The 21,427-nt window shown below is 36.4% G+C and overlaps 1 protein-coding gene across 1 annotated transcript in view; it reads left to right on the top strand.

The window, feature by feature from the left end:
- CHST9 (carbohydrate sulfotransferase 9) overlaps positions 1–21,427 on the top strand; it is a 288,995-nt gene that overhangs the window by 130,176 nt on the left and 137,392 nt on the right. The gene's annotated exons all lie outside the window — the stretch shown is intronic.

Raw genomic sequence — 21,427 nt, 5'->3', positions numbered from 1 at the left:
AAAAAGTAATAGTTTATGGCCCTTAAATTGATCAATATCAAGTTAATTAAAATAAATTAATACATTTAGCTTTTTATTTTCACATCAATTGTGTCCTTTCCATTCTTTTGTTCTATTCAGAAGAAAATAAGATAGAATGTCGTTTAATTTTTTTATGATTTTATATTAAAAGGTAAGTCTTGTAGCTACCAGTTTTAAAATATGGACATAGTTGACAGCCAGTTTATTTTCCCAAATGTCTGTAAATCTCAATTATTTTCCTTAAAACCGTCTATGTAATTGATGTTTTCAGAACAGCATTGACTACTTAACTGAGAAGAATCTTTACATTCTGGAGGAATTTTCAAAATGTTTCTGTTTCTAAATTCTATACATATCCATAAGTGAATGAACAATGCTTTAGCTCAGCACAATTGCACATAGTAGAGGTCAATATTTGCTAACTAACGCAAAAATAGGTCTTTACATTCCCATGTATTCATTACTTGGCTGTTGGCTTAAAGTCATGTAATAAGATAAATTTTTATTTTTCAAGTAAATCTGTGTAGGGGCAGTCTTCCACCTCACGATGCCCAGAAACTGCTACTGATCATAGAAAATTCTAATTTAGCATGTAATATACACCCACCACTCTTCCCAAGTCTCCACCAACCCACTATTGCTGTAAAATGTGAGAAGATACATCCCTCCCAACCACTATCTTCTTTCAGCTTCATTTTTTGACTGGTAACAAGATATCATGTGTGTTTCCAAACAGTCAGTATAGTTAATAGAAAACAAAAATCTGTCTGAATCCAAAAGTGTTCAAACAGCATAAGCTCCCATCTCTTTCCTCACCATAGCATTCATCTCAGACAAGTGGGCAACTTATTACCCGCACAAGTTCCCTTTTAAATCTTATTGTTTGCATTTTATTTATGAATCTTCTAAAGCCTGATCTTGAATACAAAAAAAATAATAATAATAATCGTGAAGGCAAGAGTGTCTAGTCTCCTCACAGATGTAATTACCTTCGTTATTACTCCTTAGGGGAAAATTCTTCGTACTGTTTCTAAAATGATATTGCTGTGATGCTGTAGATAACTGGCTTCTTAATTAAAGAAACTTCATAGTTTGGAAGAAAACTAAATTGGCCAAAGTGTTAAACCAGATACCTCTTTAAGTTCCCTCCACTGTCATGGATTATAAAATTCTGTGTGACCAAGGTGACACAAAAGTTAGAGACAGAGGTGGGACAAGACAGGCTTCTTTATTCCCTGTTCTTTCCACTTGCCACCATCCTAACCTTTCTTTTCAAAACAAAGTACTAGTCACTTCAATACTGTGTTCAGTTTTTTGCTTAATAAAATATTTTTCCACAATTGAAAAATCTTTTTAAGGCAACAGCATCTTTGGCAGCGAACACTAATCACGGGGGTTAGGAGGAAATTCCCTTTACTGATGGAGCTAACGTGCCCCATCTGATTCACAGTTTGTCAGCCTGTCTCATTTTTATGAGAAAGAAAGTGAAGTCAAGGACAATTAATGGATAGAGCCCAAATTATTTGGGAAAATTTGGGGGCTTCTCATCATTTCAAAGGACATAAATCATGCCCTTGGAAAATCTATATCTAGATTAAATAAAGATAATCTGAGCTTTCAAGATTGAGATGTAATATTTGTGGCATCATCGCCACAATCTGTCTGTGATGCCAGCCTGAATGTATGCATCTTTAGATAAAGCATACGCCGAAGATACCAAAAGGAACATCATGGGCATCCCTGTTTCTGACTTTCTGACTAGACTTCTTTGTATCATTAGTTGTTCTTTCTCTTCAGATCCTATGTCCCGCCTCTGGAGTAGACTGTACACCCGCACCCTCTGTACAGCTGGGTTTATCTCTCAGCTGAAGAGGATCAGGTCTCAGGTCCTGGACCCTTTCCATCTACCCCATCCTATTGCAGTAATTGTGGCTGAAACCAAAGAAGTTAGAAAAAAAATTTTTTTTTTTTTTTTGTCGTTTTTTCGTGACCGGCACTCAGCCAGTGAGTGCACCGGTCATTCCTATATAGGATCCGAACCCGCGGCGGGAGCGTCGCCACGCTCCCAGCGCAGCACTCTACCAAGTGCGCCACGGCTCGGCCCAGAAAAAAATATTTTTGACAAAAATATTCCCCATTAAAACAGGGACTTAAGGTTGGTTAATTCTTTGTTTAAAAAATATGCTCTATGATGACAGTTACACAGAGGTAAGTTTTTGTTCAGGATAAAAAATTACTTCCTAACAGGGAAACCTTTCCAGGACTGGAAAGAATGAAATTATGTTAGTGAAGATGTACAGAGTCTGGGCGTCCTTGTAAGGAATGTTGACAGGAGACTCATGAAGAGTTTGGTTGGATCATTCCTAAAGTTCGTTCCCATTGTATGTCTATGGTTTTATCTACTATCATTGCTTAAATGAAATGGCTGTACTATATGTGTATAGATCAGCAATAACAACAAAAAAAACTTAAATGGCTCGCATTTCATTATATAACTGAGTGAATCATGTTCCAAAGCTTAAGTTAATTTAGTTTGGACTGAGTTTCTCAGTAGAGCACATAGTTTACGAGACTAAGACTGTGGAATAAAATTATCCTATAGTCTATTTAGCTTCCGTGGAGGAGAAAGTTGGTGTGTACTCTGATTACAACCCAGGCTGTAGTTTTATATCTAATGCTGTTTTCCATAAGCTGGGGATAACTCACAAGAGAATATGCATAACTTGGTATCATTCATTGCCATTTTTGAAAAATAGTTAAAAGCATATGCCCCTTGACACTAAGCTGAGAAGCGCATATCATAGTCACACAACCTGGCCAAAATATCAAAACTAATTTTGGCTATTTGGCTTGGTAAATAATATTTAAAATATATGAGGGTATAATGATAAATGGACAAAATATCAGGAGGCAAGAACCTGATGTCATTAATGATCTAATTGCCCTTAAATTTTCTTTTTATCTTTTGGCCTTAATTTTTCAATGACCCAATTTCTTCACCAGAAAAATTTTAAAAAGATGGTCATCTGTGTTCCATAGATTTTATATAAAAACTCTATTGAGTTTGAAGTACTTTTATCTTATCAGAAGAAAGACCCCTTTTGAAGCCATGGGATTCTTGATATTAAAAAGCAACACAGCATAAAATATAAAGAAGAATTCTTATAAACAAGAGTGCTTTATAAATTATTGTTTAGAAAAAGCTATGTGAGAAGGCATACTAAGGTAAACTATGGAGACACCATCTGTTAAATTTATAGTGTTTCAATTTTTCCAAGGAGAACTCTTTCAAATTCAGTTAAGTATTAAGTAGAGAATAGTCCTAGTGGACCAGAGAATGGAGTAATCAGTAGAGATGATAATGAGTATTCAAAAGTGAAGTTGCATAATTTTCATTTATGACCTTAGAGCATCCCTGAAGTTAGAAATAGTTTGTTCATTTGCATAATTTGCAAAAAGGTATCGGTAGGGAAGAACAATGTTATTTTTTATTTCAACTCAAAAGGTGAAATTTATTATTAGAAATTTAGCAAATGGTACAACATCTGCTTTGCAAGCTCAGTCCCTTGCTGTTTACTTTTGGACTGGGCTTTTTGCTTCTTGGAAATGTTCTGAAACAGCAATAGCACCTCCATCTTAAAACTTTTTAACACACATTGAACATGCAGTCATTTAAGATAAAAAAAAAATAGTTAACTAGATACTGAATAAAATCTTCCATCTGTGTATGAACAACAAGTTCACTTTCTTATATATTATCTATTGAATAAAAATTTTCAAGTAGATGCATATTGAGCAGGATCTTTGTGTATGCCATTCCTATTTTTGTAGTGCTTTTTGCCATAGTTTCTATACACTTCCAGAAAACCCTCAAAAATAAGTATGAGACAGACATAATTTGGTATAGTTTTAATTATTGGTGACCATCATGAAACATATGAAGATAGCAAGTAGAATACATTGTGACATACATTTAAGTAAAATATCATTCTTTAAAGTCCCATCCTTTTTTGGACATCAATATTTTGTAATATTCTAAATGTTTCATTCTCAGAGAATCAAGTTTGAAAATGCTTATCATACTAACTTGTTTATAGCTTACAAAGGCTCTTTTCTTGATACCATCTCATTTGGCACCACAAAAGGGATAGAGAAGGAATCTAAGGCATTTGTAAGTCGATACACTCAATTTGCTAAATGTTTTCATGGTCGAGGCATTGTGCTTGATACTGGAGATGCAAAAGTGAATGAGATATGGGATAATCTTCCTCAATTTATTCACTTTCCGATCAGAGAGAAAAGCAAGGCACTCTTCACACTGTGTATTTGTACAAGAAGTATGTACAAGGTGTCATGAGGAATTCAAGGAGGGCTTCCTGGGAAAGGTGACTTGAGTTGATCCTTGAAGAAAAAGTTGAAGTAGTGTATCAGGTAGAGAAAGGGAAAGGGCTGGCTGTCTAGAGAGACAAAGACAGGTAAAAGTATGGCTTATTGTGGAAAAAGTTAGTGGTTTAATGAGACTGGAGCACAGTTATAAACAGACAAAAGCAGGAGATGTGGCTAGAAAAGTAGGCATGAGCAAGGATCAAGACCATCTGTGCCATGACATGGAGTTTGGACTTTATGTAGCAGGTGCTGAAAGACAATGAAGTGCAAGGAATTACAGGATCCATTTGCATTTTCTAAAAATCCCTTCAGGGAAAGTAGAGATTGAAAGGGGAATTGACTGGAAGCAAAGAAGTCAGATGGCACATCATTTTAATTATCTAAGAATGATGGGAGTATTTACACCATGGAAATTGGCAAACATTACAAACCAGGATTTGTTCAATTTTAAACATTGACCACTGCACCCCTGGATCGAGGTCTGTTTGATAGCAAAGCCTAGACATTTCCCACTGCCCTGCATACATGACTTGGTCAAGGTCACTTGGTTAGCTGACAGATGGCAGAGCTGAGACTTGAACCCAGACCTGTGATCTACATCCAGCCTAACACAGGCTCCAGGGCTTTGATGAAAAAAAAGAAAAGAAATAAAATATTCTTTTCTCATACCCTATGCCCAAATGGCCCAGATTGGTATAAACAAAGTCTCATAATTATCATCCTTTAGTTCTAAGCTACCAATTTTCTGCTTCGGCCTCCCAGGCAATCCATCTCTGGTATGTTTGCTTTTTAAAGCAGTTTCCTGAAGAATTGACTCTCTGAACTACGTTAATGAATTTGTTTTAAAAAATGATAAGTTTTGTCTGGATTTGTGGTTTTAGAACAGTATCTGTTGTTGAGTGAAAGAACGGGTCTTAGATGCATTTTTCCATCCACAAATAAAAGAACTACAATTGGGCTGTTCATTAAAAGATGTCCTGAAGAGTTGGTTTTTAAACAAACTTCATTTTTCAGACAGTCGATTTTATGATAGAAAATGAATAACAACACAGCTATACTACATTATTTTGAAAAGACCTTAAATTTCATTGCACACTGCATTTAAAAGAGTGTGTTTATACCAACTAAACAAATCTGAAATGGTAAGTAGCTAAGGTAGGAGAAATTGCCATTTCACACTGCATGGTCAAAGTAGATATGAGAACATCTCCCTGAAATTCCCTCCCCGTATTTAATATTTAATTTGGATTGGCTATTAGAGTACACAAAACAGGATTTATTTGCACACAGCTGAGACATGAAATATGGTTTCTTTAGGTGGTAGGGGAAAAATAGTATACTGAGCCCCAACACAAATGAAAAGGAGAAATTTTTATCTGTTCTGATTCTTGCACAACATGAATGTATTCCTTGCACCCAGAAGAGGAAATAAAGAATAGTTTCATAATTTGTGTTAGCCAAAAATTAATTTAGTCTTTCATCTTAAATTAAATATTCTGGGTTGTTTTTTTTTTTAAGGCATGAGGAATTCCCAAGTAAAATAGAAAGTAATTCAAATAAAAATCAATTTTCAGGAGCTAGATGATAAATCTCATTAAGGCAGTACAGGACCAAGCAGTATGCAACAAAATTAGGCTCATGCTATTTTGAATTTATTGTGGTAGTTGCATAAATATCCTATGTGTGTATATCTGTGTATCAGTCAATGTAATAAGGACAGTAACCATGCTTTTATCTGACATGACCTGGGAATGCAGCATTCTAGACAAAAGCATATTTTAATTAGTTTAAAGTGCCACTTATATAAAAGATTTAAAATGCACACAGAAATAAAATACTGGTAATCCTTAGGCTTTCTTGTAAAAGGAATCTTAAGTCATACTTGATTTTCCCACAGGGGAAAAAATGAGATTGTATTTCTAACCAAGGAACAGATGACCAACTTTTTTTTAATGGAAGTGACCACAAACATTTTAATCAACTGTAAATGATACACCTGTATACTGCGCAACTCAAAACCTTATAAAGTGAACGTGTGTTTTTTGAGCGGAACAATACAGTAATCAAATAAATTGTCCTATTATTTCACTGAAAATCCCCAGATAAGAGGATTTGCAGGACAGCAGAGAAGCCATGAGACTCTAAGAAAACATGAAACACCTGAAGTCTGCTCACCCCAGCAGTGAGGGTATGACTTGAGTGGCATTTGGAGAAACTCTGAAAGGGGCCAAGCCTTAGGGGTAGAAGTTGAGAGACCCCTCATGGGTTTCTCAACTTCTACCCCTAAGGCAGGGAGCCATTGTTGGGGGACACCAGAACCAGGGACCTCTTTCAGAAGCAGATGAGTAATCTGATTAACTAATTCACAGTGAGGGGCTCATGAATGGCCATGAATCACTACATTTTTATTGTGGCTAGCATACCTGTATTTTCTTAGAGGTGATCATCAGTGTCCTGGCTTCCATTTGGACCATTTATAGGAGGGGATGATCCCGACCATGGTCCACACCATTGCTGGAACATCTCTCCGTTGTTTGAGTCCTCACAGAATGTCTTTTGAATGCTGTCTCTCCTTGCTTGCCTACATTTGCTTATATATCTTTACTATGCCCTAATTATTAGTGTGACTGTAAATCTCTAATACATTTCTCACTGTACAGAAACAACCCATATTTCTCAGTCAAATATGATCCTTTCCTCCTCAAATATGTCCCTGAAATGCAATTTTACTCAAGCCTTCTCTGAAAACATACAGCTCTCAGTTCCACTGATATCCAGAGTGACAAATAAAACACCACATTCAAAACCTGACTTTATTTAATGCATTTTTGTCTTGTTAAGCCATTTTTTTTTTTACCTAATCTGCTGACTTTGTTACTTTTTAAAAATGCTTATCCTAGGACATGTAGATGAGCAAATATGAATTACAGATTTAATATTTTTTATTGATCATCATCATACCTCAAAATGCACTGAATCTTGTTGGAGCAATATAGTTATTTTCCCTATAAGATTTATTTTTTAATTTTTAAAAATTGTGGTAAAATACACAAAACATAAAAATTTGCTATTTTAACCATTTTTAAGTGTTAAAGTGGTTTGGTGGCATTAAGTGAATTCACATTGTTATGCTTCCATCGCTGCCATCTATCTACAGAACTCTTTCCATCTTGCAAAATTGAAACTCTTTGCCCACTAACCAATAACTCCCCATCCCTCCCTCCTGTAACCCCTGGCAAGCACCATTCAGCTTTCTGTCTCTATAAATTTGATTATTCGTGGTACTTCATATGAATGGCTTTTATATAGTATGGGTGTTTTTTGTGACTGGCTTCTTTCATAATGTCCTCAAGTTTTATCCATTGTTGTAGTGTGTCAGAATTTCCTTTTTAGCCAGTTTTCTGTTGCTATAACAGAACATCACAGAGTGGGTAATTTATAAACAATAGAAGTTTATTTGGTTCGTGGTTCTGGAGGCTGGGAAGTCTAAGAGCATGGTGCCAGCACCTGGCAAGGGCAGAAGGTGGAAGGGTGAGCGAGGGCCCATGAAGCAAGCTTGCCTTTCTAACAAAGCCACTCCCATGGTAACTAACCACCCCCACAGTGATGCCATTAATCTACTCATGAGGGTGGAGCCAATCACTCCTTAAAAGCCCTACCTGTTAATACTATTACAATGGCAGTTAAATTTCAACATGAATTTTGGTGGGGACATTCAAACCAGAGCACTTTTTAAGGGTGTGTAATATTCAGTTGTGTATATATATATATATATATACAGCATTTTATTTATCTATTCCTTAGTCAATGGACACTTGAGTTGCTTCTACTTTTTGGATGTGAATAATGCTACTGCAAACATGAGTGTGCAAATATCTCTACAAGACCCTGCTTTCAATTTTTTTGGTATATAACTAGTAGAATTACTGGATCATGTGGTATCCTATAAGGTTTTAACCTAGGTGTCAAGAACAATTAAATTTGTAAGACTCTCCAGATTTCATAAGTATTTATTCATTGGTTAATTTGTTGTTGTTGTTCCTTCATGGTTGTTTACTCCCTCTTGCTTTCTTTTAGATCAGCAATATCTAATAGAAATATAATGCAAGCCATATATGTAAATATAAATTTTTGAGTAGCTACATTTAAAAAAGCAAAAAGAAATAGGTGGATTTAATTTAATAATATATTATTTAAATTAGTATATTAAAATATTATTATTAAATCACATAATCAGTATAAAAAATTATTCCTAAGATGCTAGAAATGATGCATGTGCCACACTGGTGTATTACAATAAGAAATAGTAGATTACATGATATGATTGTTAAAGAGGAATGTAGTTATGTTTAATGGGAAAATGTTTTACACTGCTTCCATTTCTAAATTAAAATTTAAATTAATTAAAATTAAAAATTCAGTTCCTAAGTTATGTTAGTCACATATCAGGTGCTCAGCAGCCACGCGTAACTAGTGGTTACCATAATGGACAGTGCATAGTTTAACACCATCGCTGGAAGTTCTGTTGGACAGCGCTGCTCCAAGCTGGGATCTTTCTAAGCTCAGGGACTTGGATCTTGGTTACCATCACCTGGCACATAGTAAACGTTCAATGTGTATTTGTCAGTGTCAACTAAATTTATTTACTGAGCATTATTGAATGCTCACCATTTTCCAGGCACTGTCAAGGCACAGAGCCTTGCTGCATGAGCCTATATAAACCATGTGCCTAATCCTGGAGCACCTTTTCAGAGTCTGAGGTCCTTGCAGATTCTATTCACTTGGTTTCTAAGCTAGGTTTTGAGTGAAATGGAAAAATGTAGTGAAAACAAGGAAGTTGTTTGTGTCGTTCTCTGTTTTATCCCTGGTGCCTTTCTCAGGACCTGGAAGAAGTAGACCCTTATTAGTAAATACAGGTTCAACAAATGTAGGAGCAAGTGACTTTGTTAAATCATCAGGCACACAAAATGGCCCTGTGGGTTTCCTAAAGAAAGAAATCCCTAGGAATGGGAAGGGGATTGCAAAGATAGGACAAAAGAAAACCAGACAAATGGGAACATACGTGACGATGGTACAGACACCCTAAACAGAGCATTTGAAGAAGTACAAAGGATTACCTCTAACCAACCCCAGGGCCACAGACACTTTCTTACCCATTAATGAAAGTGCCAACTTTATTAATTCTGCATAGTTTTTTTCAGAATTTAACATTTTATTACTTAATATATAGTTCATATTCAGAATCCCCCATTGTCCCAAAAATGTCTTTTACAGCTTTTTTTTTTTAATCTAGGACCTAATCATGTCATATGCATATACATTTCTGCATTCTAGTTCGATTTGGAAGAAAAGCTGTTTATTTATTCGTTCATTTATTGAAGAACTATTAATAGAATGTTTATTATTTACTACTGTGAGTCAAGGGCAAAGCACCAGAGTCATGTATGAGGTGAAGAGAAATCTCAAATATATATATAAAAACAAATTTTTTGTAAATTTTATTGTTTAGAGGAAGTGGAAGGTGGGAGGGTATTTCATGAATTTTGCCTGCGGATCCATGGCTGATGAATTTTGATTATCCTGGAATGAGTCAACTGCCTGGGTATTTCCTTTTCAGCATCACTGCAACATTAAAGACAAAGACCAAAAATGACTGTTTTTCTTTGGTCATGCTGTCTTTATTACATTTGTTGGTTTGTAGTATTCTGCTATTGTTAAAAATATATATGTAAATACAAGGGTATTTCAAAAGTTTATGGAAAGATTTGAATTATCTTTTGATTCTATTTTCCATGAACATTTTGAAATACCCTTGTATTATCTGCATACAAAATTTCTCCCCTACTTATCTCTGTGCTATTGGACGAGGAACTCTAGATTCATAAGTAATGTGCAGGGTTGAACTGAAAAGAGGTTACAGGATATCATTAGCATTTATTTGTCTCAGACCTTTAACACAATTCTTTGTCTCACCTCTTTTCATTGCAATCAAGCACATTTATCAGTAACTCATTTGCCATTAGTATAGAGGTCTCTAAATTTTAGAAAATAATAGGATATCTATGTCAAGGAATTTTTTTTTTCATTACAAAGGGAGCCTAACAAGTGTTTGTATGTCTTCCCAGTGTCTGCTTTCAGCTAGGTCTTCTATGCAGCAGTGAACAGTAGTAGTCATTGTCTGCTAGGGGGACAGCTGTATGTTGACTTCCTGGGAGTTATAAGGTTATTTATAAAAAATCAAGCTGAAGCATTCAAAGTATCCTTAATCAACATGCTTGTAGAATCACTGCTGTAAAGTTAAAAAAAAATCTTATATTCACAGCTATAAGAGTATAACTCATATTTAATTCATATGTAACTGTGGTGGTTGTTTTTCTGGAAATATTAAATGACATCATTAAAAATCATTATAATGGTTTAGCTAAAATAATAGTTCATCTAAAATTCCCAACACATAAAGGGTTATGACTATATAATTTTATGATATTTTTGACTGCTGAAGACATTAGCAAATTACCATCTTCTTCTTTATTTAAACCAATGCAAATGTACAGAATTTTTAAAAAGGTAAATTAAAACTTCATTCCTAGAACTTAATTTGCTTTTCTAGTGCTTATCTAGAACACAAGAAAAATAATTTTCCTCCCCTGCATGAGGAAGAGAATCGAAAGAGATAATCAATTAATTTTTTTTAATTTCATAGCTGAAGTCTTTAAATAAAAACTCCCCAACACATGTGGATTGCATCCTGGTTTCACATTAAAGTACCAGTAATGTCCTATTCTTGGTATCTGAGTATAGTTGCAATGTTTGAATTTCACTGAACTTCTCAGGAAACATTTTACACACATGCTTTGCAGCAGTGTTTTATTGTCTGAATGGCTTGAAAGTTGGCAGTAGTCAAAGTCGTGGAGAGATGATAAAAATTAAGCATGCGAAAACTAAATAACTTGAAAGACAGATTTCATTATCTCATTTTTAAATAATGCACAATAAGTAGTGGCAGAAATAGATAAAGCAAACTGATGCCTCAGATCAGCCTGCAGTTTTTATCTTTTCTCTTCGAAGTCTCCCTAATTGTTGTCCAATATAAAAACAATAGGACATAGTAAGTACAGTGTGAGTTAGGCATGATACTCTTTCCACTAGTAAATTATCAAATTTAACATTGTCATTCATTAGAAAATGTCAAAAGAAAATCTTTGTTCTGGGTGAAAAATAAAAGATTTGCATATAAGGATAGCAGATATGATGAACACTCGGTTCATATTGGCTGATAGAAATGTAGACACCAAGGCTAAGATGTGACTAATTTACATTTTTTGAAATCATTTGATTTCAGATCTTGTATAAGTAGTATAGTACGAGTACATGATTCTATAATCAGTACTCTTTGATGAAGGACCTATCTAAACAAAGGTGTCCCTGAAGCATGGTGGTCCGCAGAGCACTGGGTTGGGGAGTCTTAAAGATGAAACTCAGTTCAGGGCTTTTTAAACCAGTGAAAGTACAGCAGCTGTTTAGCAACTCTCTATCCCCGTTCCCCTTGCCCACCTCCTAGTAAGTTCCTGCTGTGCAACATTGTACCTACAATCGACAATACTGTTTTGTACACTTAAAATCTGCTAAAAGGGTAAATCTCATGTTAAATGTTCTTATCACAATAAAATAAAATTTTAAAAATAATAATTATAGTCAAGTTTTATCTACTGGGAGGGATAAGAACACTATACATGTGACCAGAATGTCAAAACTGTTCATGCATGGCCTTTGTCTCAGGCCCTTAGAGATTTAGAATATATTGCTCCCACCCAGTAGGTGAGAGTGTTGAGACGATTTGGCTCTGTCTCAAATAGAGAAAACTGTGATCTTAAGAAGTGAAGGCTTTCAAGTTTTCTGTATGTTTGAAAGTTTTTGTAATAAAATGTTATGGACATTTAAAAAAAAAAAAAAGCATTGAAGCTGTGCCTTTGTTTTTCCTTCAGCAGAAACCCTATAATGCTATTCTAGATTATATTATATTCCCAGAGATGATCATTGGATTGGGACATTAGATTGTGTCTTCCTGATGGTTCAGGCAAGTAGAGGAGGCAAGAGAGATTTCTTTTTTACTGTCCATCCTTTTTTCTTCCTGAAATTGGAGACAGAGGAGAGATGGAAGTCTGGTCATTCTCAGCTTTAGGACTTACCTGCAAAGCAGGATTCCTGCTTCTGTGTCCCATCACAATAGCTAATGCCACTTGTTCTCTTTTCATTAACTTGAATTATCCGTGGCTGCATTCAGTCTGCACTCAAAATATCATGTGCATTGTTATACTGCTATGAAGTATGTAAGCTTTTGAATTCTGCACATGAATAGAGATATTGAATATACTGCATTTGTATTTATTTTAAACTTTTTCCAACTTTATTGAGGTATAAATGACAACAACAGTATTGTTGATTAGTCACTGCACTGTACATTAAAGCTCCAGAACTTATTGATCTTGCATAAACGCATCTATGGGTTTGACTATTTTAGATTCCCCATATAAGTGAAATCATACAGTATTTGTCTTTCTGCATCTGATTTATTTTACTGAGAATAATGTCCTTCACATCTATCTATGTTGTCACACATGGCAGGATTTCCTCCTTTTATAAGACTGAATAATATTCCATGGTGTTTGTGTGTGTGTGTGTGTGTGTGTAAATGTCAATGGACATGTAGGTTGTTTCCTTATCTTGGCTATTTTGAATAACGTTGCTGCAATTATATAATATAATGAAGACATATAACTCAATAGCAAAAAAAAAGCAAATAACCCAATTTAAAAATAGAAGAACCTGAATAGACATTTCTCAAAATAATGCATGCAAATGGCTAACAGGCATATGAAAAGGTCAAAACCACAATGAAATATTACCTCGCACCTGTTAGAATGGCTATAATCAAAGTCAAAAGATAACATGGGTTGGTGAGAATGTAGAGGAAAGGGATCCCTGGTATACCGTTTCCACACTGTTTTCCATAAAGGCTGTACCAATTTACGTTCCTGCCAACAGTAAGGTAGTTCTATTTTTAATTTTTTAATTAAAAAACTTTAAATTTTAATTAAAAATAGAACTACCTTATGATCCCACAATCCCACTTCTGGGTATATACCCAAAGAAATTGAAATCAGTATCTCAGAGATATTTTAAACTTTTTAACCAGTTTTTCTAATTTTAAATAACCTGCTGCAGAGTGCTCAGACTTTTCTATTTTTAGTTGGTCATTATCCAGTTAGAAGAGATAAAATTAAATTCCAGAGAGTTATACATGAGTACCACTTGCCTGTCTAAGGAAGTGGTGTTGGAACTGAATCCTGAAGGCTGTAAAGAACCAGCCAGGAGCAGACCTGAGAGAAAAAGAGTGGCAAGTGCAAAGGCCCCGGGACAGGACGGGCTTGGCAGATGAAGTGACAGGAAAGGTGCTTTGGCTGGAGCACCATGAACAAGGGCAACTGTGTGGGCAACATCCAGTTATGTGGGGCCTTGTAGACTGTGTAAAGAGTTTGGATTTTACCATAATTGCAATGGAAAAATCACTGGAGAAATTTAAGTGAGGAATGAGATTTTTTTTTTTTTTAAGCACTCTGACTTGGGATAGGTTCTTGGAAAAAAGTGGAGATAGGGAGGCCATTTAAGAAAGCTATTAAGGTAAACCAGGAAAAAATGAAGTTGCTTAGATGAGGGTGGTTTCAGTAGAACTAATGAGAAACTATCAGATATAGGATGTATTTATGAAGTGGAATGGACAGCACATACTGATAGATTGGATGTGGGGGAATAAGAGAAGAAGGAAAGAGGACGACTCTAGGTCTTTGACTTGAGCACATTAGTGAATGACTATTAGCTGAGATGTAACAGAACATGAGAGAACCAATTTGGGGGACTGAAGATAAAAAGAGATTTCTATTTTGTATATCATAAATTTGAAATGATTGTTATCTACCCAAGAAAAGATGCTTCTTGGATATCTATTACAATTATCTAGGCAAGAGATAATGGTGGCGTGAACCAAAGAAGTATCTGTAGCATGGAGGAAGTGGATGGATTTGAGAAAATTTTGAAGAAAGAATAAACAGGATGTGGTATGGATGGCATGTGAGTGGTGAGGGAATGCAAGAGGAATTCCGAGGCTCCTGATTTGAGTGACTGCATGGTGCATTTTCTGAGCAGCAGCACTGGAGCAGCAGCATGTTTGGATGAAAAGAGCAGGATGTCCTCTTTAGACAGGCTCTGTTTTGGTGCTCAAGGAATACCCAAGGTCAAGTGCACTTGAGCACGTTCTTATTAGAGTCTGGAGCTCAGACCTCAGTTAAGAGATTTGGGAGTCACCAGTGCTAATATAATCGTCATTAAAGCCAGCAAAATGAATGAGATTACCCAGAAAGAGCCCATGGGACAAAAACAAAGAGACTTTATTTCAGATTAAAAGAAAAAGCTTGATGTAGATCATACTTGTTAGAAAAGTCATCCCAAAAATGCAGTGAAAGGAGGGAATAATGCAAATACCCTTCCAAATCAGATGAACTATTTTATCAGGCATAGCTCCTCTTCAGCCAGAACCTGCAACGGGGCAGTATTGGATGTGAACACAGGTCTCACCTCCAGAGAGCAAAATCTACAGCCTCCAATCAGGATGACAAAGAATTCAGAAACTGAGACTTGGATCTTGAACACCTGCATATCTTCAAAACTGTGGCAAAAAAGACAGATCATTGTATTTCCAGATGACTATTTGGGTTGGGAGATTGTCTTCCAGACAGTTGAGGACAGCAGATGACAAGCCAGAAGTGATAGCTACAAACAGTAGTGACAGGGACTGATGGCAAGGGTGCTACACTATTAAAAGAATCCTAGTTTTTCTGACTCCAATATCAGTGACCCTCTCTGCACCCCAGCTGCATCTTCAGAATAATGGAAGGTTAGAGTCTGGAAGGCATTCTGGAGATCATTTGGTGCTAATTTTTCACTTTACAAATGAATTGAATAAAGCCCAGAGAGGTCAACTTGTTAAAGGTCACACACCTGCTTTGGGTAAAGGTAAAGTCTGTGATGATATTAGAAGCATTGCTGTTGTACCCTGATACTATCTATGGAGCTCTTTTCGAAGGAAATGAAACAAATTTTACATATGTAAAATGTCTCTCTATTTAGGGAAGCTGTATCTACTCCTGGAAGGAGTCAAGTGTAAGGGTTAAGGGTGTGGGCTCTGGTCTCAGACTAGCAGGACTGGAATCCTTGCTCGGTCCCTTACAAGTCCCATGACCTAACCTCTCTCAACTTACTCACCTTATATGTAAAATGGAGTTAATAACAGTGTTATCTCACAGAGTCATTATAAGGATTAAGTGAGATAACACCCACCAAGCTCTTGGCCTAATGTCTAGCTCATGGTATGTTCACAATAAACTTTAGCAATCTTTTTACTTCTTTTGGTAATTACTTGATATCACTTGCCTCTGTCTTTTAGCATCTAGAATGGAAATGTTTATAACAAACCCAGAGGTTTGTTTTTCTAGCATGAGGTGTACATAAAACAAATATTTGTTGAGCAAGTGACAAAGAACAGAAGAAAAGAAAGAAGAGGGGGAGGAAGGGAGGCTGTAACATTCTTCCTTCATCATCTGGCCCACATTCTGAAATGTGGAAATGTGTCAGGTATTTTTATTATTAATATTACCCCTTTTCTTATCTGTGAAATGCGCAGCTAGCACTTTCTATCAGTGTATAGAAAGATCAAGAAGGGAGGCATGTCTCTGTGTTTTAAGCATGGCAGACACTGTCAGGGATTTTCTGTTGTTTCTATTGCTAAACTCGATTCCTGGGCCCCTTAGGATGTACATACAGGGTGTCTCTGTGTGCTGGGCACAGGCTACAGAGAGGACAGAGACAAGAGCTTTCCCTCAGGGCGCCTGCATGTCATAGAGGCAACTGGCACAAATGGATTATGAAATAACAGGAGCTGCCATGCAGCGTAAGGGTTAGAAGCATGAGCTCTATGGCCAGACCACCTGGGTTTGAATCCGGTGTTTGGCAACTTTGTGACCTCGACAAGTTAGTAACCTCTCTGAGCCACACTCTCCCTGCAAAGTAAAGGTAGTGATAAAACATACCTGCTAAGATAAAGGAACACATGAGTTTGTGTATGTAGAGGGCTAGGCCTGGCATGCTGTCCGCTCCTGAGCTGTCGCCTACCTTCCAAATGAGCAATAACTGCTATAGTTCTGAGTATGACCGCTCCGAACATGGAGCGAGGAAACCATCAAGTTTAGATCTCAAAGAAAGAGTAGGACTTTTCCACACCAAAGGAGGACAGCTGTTTCAGGCTTAGGAATAGAAAAGGATTTGGCCTCTTCAAGGGACTTTCAGAATTTGTATAGGAGAGTTCTGAGTTACACAGGTAAGCAGGGATCATATTTTAGTGGGTGCTGAATGCAGAGCTGGACTGGATCCTGTAACAATGAGAAGTCAACAGAAGTTTTTGCAGAAGAGATTAGCCTGGGCAAAGCAATTTTTAGCAATGTTTTAAGCAACGAGTTTGATAAATTAAGATGAGGATGGAGGCTGAAAACAGGGATACCGGTTTGGAGACAGTTGCAATAGTCTAGGCTTTGATGTGCTAAGGACCTTGGCTGGAATGCTGGGAAGTTGGAAAAAAAAAAAAAAAAAAAAAAAAACCTAAAATAGAATGAGTATGAGATATAGAAAGAAAGGATCAAGAGGTGACCGTCTGGAAGCAAGTGTGGGGAGGAGATGGCAGGGGTGCCAAGGCTGCACGCCTGGATGGCAGGGTCACAGACACATGCGTGCAGGTTCAGAGGGGTGGGTGGTTTGGGGGAAAGGATTACAAGTTTCATTCAAGTCTGGCTGCACTTGATCCAACAATAGGACACCCAGGTGAAAGCTACAATTTGGAGAAGCAGAATTTAAGTTCAGGAGAGGTCAAAGCTAAAGATGTATATATATATTTGGAACTGAATCAAGTATAGGTCAGAGTGAAAGAATTGAAAGAGACTGAAATTTCTGATGAGACGTTATGGTAAGGGTAAGGCAGGCTGACATGCCAGCCAGTAAGCCCACCACACTTAGGGAACTGCTGTGGGGATCGCATGAGGGAACACACATGAGAGGACTTAGGGGAAGGGGAGTGGTTAAATACAGCATAGATAGAAAAAACATGGTGACTGCATGATAACAAAGACCTGCTTTATTTTTTGCCTTATTTCCTAGAATCTCAAAGCTGAAATGGACATTAAGGTATCGTATACATGACAGAATTAGAATTCAGAGAAGCTTAGTGAATGGGTTTCCCATGAGAATCAGGTCTGGGGCTCAGGACTCCCACCCCTTTGTTCAGTGCACTTCTCACTTTGGAGGCTGCCTCTTGGGCTAGTCCTGTCTCTCAGACCCTCCCCAGATATGATATGATTTGTACTTTATTTTATACAAAACATGCACAGGGAGCCTGGCACAGGCAGGAGCACAGCACACCCAGCAGCCAGCAGAGCACAGGAAGGGGTCTCCACTAGTATGCAGCCTTGTTAAGGATGCTTCTACCTTAATAGAACTGAAACTGGGAAATAAAGATGATGATTATGAGTGCAGTTTATGTAAGAAAGTGCAAAACTAGAAACATGTAGCCATATTCCATAGGCAGAAAATCTTGGTAGTATTCCCGTGTGATTCTTGTGACCGTAAATTAGATAAGGTTCACATAGAGTGCTCAGCAGTATGTCAGATGTTTAGTAAGCATTCAATACATATTAGCGTTATGGTGGTTATTATTGATTTAATAATTGTGCATCCAGGCAATTTTAAAAGAAAAGAGAAAAAGATGAAAGGTTAGACCACATCAATATTTCAAAAGAAAATATTGAGATAAACTTTTAAATGCAACCAGCAAATATTAGACAGCAAAGAATCTAACCTTCACTGTGATGTTGGGTTTTTTTTGTTTTTTGGGGGTTTTTTTGCATCCTATCTTTGTATTCTCTGTTTGGTAAGGATGATGATAAACAACTTAATTAATTTATCACACGGCCCGGAGAATTACTGTCTGTTCTCTGAGAAAAGTGCATTATGGCCATATTGTGTTCTCTCCCTTGCGTGGGCGCTCCACCTGACGCACTGTGCTGTTCATGCTGCGTGAGGCTCTCTAACCCTCAGGCTAAGTTAATAACCCTCAGTGAAATGCTAATTTTTTACAAAATTGATTTTCCATCAAAACTCTAGACCTATTCACTTATTATAATGTTTACACCAAGTTTTAACAGGTGAAACATGCTTCATCACAGAAAACAAAAATGACTCGGAATAAAGTAATGGGATGAAGGAGAAAGGTCCTGTTTCATTAGATTGTCCACGGCACTACACTAAGTCTTAATTCCATATTCAGTCTTGTAAACACAATATAAGAACATGTATACTGGATGTAAAGTTTAAACTCTTATTAATTTTAGTGGCTCTGGCCAAACCAATCAATTTCTGTTGTGAAGCCAGCCCTAATGCTGACATTTAAAGTCATTTTCACAGTTGACCACGGAAGAACATTCACAGGTATTTAATACATGGTCATGAAGCTGGTAATTCAGTCTATATTGATTGTATGAACTGAGCCCAACATCCTAGATGGTCATTACATTAAAATATATATAGGAATAATAGTGATTTAGAAGATAGAGTCAAAGCCTTTAAAGAGCTATACACTCTATTACTGTTATCAGGAGGTGGAAAGGATACTTTTCCTTAGGAGACCATGTGTAAAATCTAAAGTTAATTATATTTACTTTCCTGTCTTTTTATCAGATCTTCAAAGAAATATCTCTTTCAAAAATTTGATTTAATTCATATTTATGCATGACACTAAACTAGGTGCAGGGTAGTTATAAAAAGGAGCAAGACTGGATCATACCTGTGTCCAACAAGTTTGCTATATAATGTGGGAGACATGAATTTGACTAACTAATACACTTCAGTCTGTAATGTTTGGAGAGCCAAACTAGACCAGGCAAAAGTACCCAGTACCTGAGCATATATATGCTCATTATTATGTCCTAATGTCAGGATTCCAAATACCTTAAGAAAATGGCAGATGACCTACACAGCCTTCCTATTTGGGCCATCAAGGAGATGGGGGAAAGAGCCTGTCTTGTCCACATTTTTTTAAGAAAATGACTTGATCATGATAAGCTAGAGAGCTTAAAAGCAGTACCTAGTGACAACAATGCCTCACACAGTCAAAGCAAGTTACCAGAATATCAAAAAAGATAAAGCAGCCAGCATATTTGATTTTTTGAGTAGCTATTTTTTCCATGCCAATTTAATTTTCTTCCATGATTAAGTGACAGACTACATAAATAATAAGATGCTGGATAAAATCAATTTTGTATGGAGAAAGACTTCGAGTTCTAGCCTAAACAATATTCTTATCACTAAGCCGTGAAACTGTGACCTTAATCATGCTACTGCTACATGGGTGAACAGGTAGATATAGAGTTACAGTTACATTAAAGTGAGTTAGAGCAATGGGTTACATATCAAGTTCCAATCTGTGGGGATCAGTTGCACTGAAAGGTCCATAACTTATTGATGAGCTATATAAATGACTTATAAATACCTTCATCCAAAATGCAGAAATTATTAAACCAAGTAGAGCTGCTGATACCCTATATTAGGAAACTCATAACAATACAATTCAAAACGCCCTTGGATATGTTTTTTAAATCATTCTAAAAGAAGAGTAGCATTTCACTGATGCAAGTATAAATTGGTATACTTGAGCAGAAATAAAATTTGGTGAAAGATTGATTTAAAAGTCAAGAGCCAATAAGAATTTCGTCTTAATTAGGGTTAGAAAAACATGAGTCACACTGAGAGTAGATTATTTATATGAGTAGGGTAGCAGGACAGAGAATTAATCCTACCTCCACTTAAGCCACACCATTCTTGAGTACTTGTTCAAGTTTTAATCAACATATTCTGAAAGGGATTATTTTTAAAAACATGCAGAGAGTAAAACATTGCCTATCTATGTATAAAATATATAATATAATATATTACATATAGTATGCAATATATAGTATATAACATATTACATTATAATTATATATTATATAAAATATAATGTGGTATAGTATATAGCATTAATATGTATTATGATATATTATATATTATATATTTATAATATAAGGATACTTCAAAAAGCTGGCAGAAAAATAGAACTAAAAGAATATGAGTCTTTTCATGAACTTTTTGATGTACCCTTGCATATTATTTAAGGGAAGAATTAGAACTGTGTAACCCAAAAAGCCAAAGGCTAAATAGCCATATAATTACCTCCTTGCAGTTTGCTAGAATGGTTCTCAGAATGAGTGGAGGCTCTGCCCTCCCCATAGATGACTAAACAAGAGGAAATATACGATGTTACATTTGGCCAAGTTCATCCAGCAGACAGAGGCCTTTCTTGATTATCAGAAGAAAAATTATTGATTCAAGGAAAATTCCAGGATTTCTTTCTTACAGCTCTTTGCTACAGAATAAACTACTATTAGTTCTGGATAATTTAAATATCCACGGGATTGCTTCTCTCAGAGCCTTTTCTTTTATCCTAGATTTCAGTTCATTTATTTTTCCTGGCTTCCCCGACTAAAGTATCCTGCCACTGATACTCCATGCCAGGAGACACACGTGGCATATCTATCCTGAGTATCAACTGTACCCAAAGACATCTATCCTAAGTACTCAACTTTACGCAAAGATTTTAAGTAGGAAGTATAATTGTATATTAATATGCTGATACATTCTGGAGTAGAACACTAAGAATCAAGGGAAATCGTCTTCCCTGTGAGGGTCATTTTCCAACTCTGCCCACCCACGTGTCCCCAGCTCCATCCCCCTGCCATAGCGGGTACTAGCACAAAGCTCAAGCTTTTCTGTGGCAAAAGTTGAGGGTAATGCCAGGTTTCCTAATAAGTGACACCAAGCCTGCTAT

The sequence above is a fragment of the Cynocephalus volans genome, chromosome 13 (assembly GCF_027409185.1).
Source record: "Cynocephalus volans isolate mCynVol1 chromosome 13, mCynVol1.pri, whole genome shotgun sequence".
NCBI lineage: Eukaryota > Metazoa > Chordata > Mammalia > Dermoptera > Cynocephalidae > Cynocephalus > Cynocephalus volans.
The sequence above is the reverse complement of the archived record's forward strand: the minus strand, read 5'-3'. Positions and strand labels throughout refer to the sequence as shown.